Genomic DNA, 1,070 nt, shown 5'->3' on the forward strand with positions numbered 1-1,070 from the left:
GCTGGCAGCCCGGCCGGGTTATGTAAGCATGACTGAAGAGAGAGTTTCAGCCCCAGTTTTTCGCGTGAAAGAATATATTGAGTAGTCGAGTGAATCCTCTGCTGCTCCTGTTGCCTGAGCCACAGGAACTTCCTTGGAGGTCTGTGTCTTGCCAGCAAAATTGGCTCCTGTATGCGAATGCTGTTCTATTGCTTTCTTACAGTTTGGATTAACCTCATTTTGTTCTGCATTGTCTTCTCAGGGAGAGGCTAAGAGGCTGGGGCTTGTTGGCTGGGTCCGGAATACCAGTCACGGCACTGTTCAAGGGCAAATCCAGGGGCCGACAGCCAGGGTGCGGGAGCTGCAGGAATGGCTCAAGAAGATAGGAAGTCCCCAGTCCCGTATCAGCCGAGCAGAGTTCAACAATGAGAAGAAGATCCAGGCGCTGGAGCACAAGGAATTCCAGATTTTGAAGTGACTTTGTCGAGGAAGAAGCAAATTCTGGAGCATGAGCTGAGCTCACGGAACCTCGCCCCTCTTCCTCACTCGTTCAGTCAGCCAATGTTCAGCTCTAGAGAACTTTATTTTATTAAATTTCTAATTTATTGTTTTGTTAGTTTGATGTTCAGCTTTTCACAGAATTCCTGTGGTTAGAGGAAGAGCTATGTTGTCTCTGTTAAAGGAGCTATTCAGGGCCAGAACCTCCGTTTCCAAGTGTATGTGGTTTCGGGAGTTGTACATGACATAAATCTGAAATCTGTAGTGTGGTGCTCATGTGAAGGAAACACAGGCGTAGTGCCGCTAGAAAACATCGCTAGAAATATTATTTCTGTGTACTAAATGTCTCAGAAACAATTTGTTTTATGCCAGAACTTCATATTTTCTGTAGAATAAAATTGCTTGGATTTCACCTGCTGTGTGGAATGGATGTCGGGGCTGAGTGGATGACGGGCCTCGAGCGGGATCTGGTTGCTAAATCTGCCCCTCTCTCTGTCCACTCGGCGCCGCTGTGCGGGAATGGCCGGGGGTAGCAGCCGGGCCGAGCTCCCGCCTTCCCCAGCCTCCTTGGGCCCAGCCGGGTGGGAACTACA

This window comes from Geospiza fortis, unplaced genomic scaffold (assembly GCF_000277835.1).
Source record: "Geospiza fortis unplaced genomic scaffold, GeoFor_1.0 scaffold54, whole genome shotgun sequence".
In the NCBI taxonomy this organism is placed as follows: Eukaryota; Metazoa; Chordata; class Aves; order Passeriformes; family Thraupidae; genus Geospiza; species Geospiza fortis.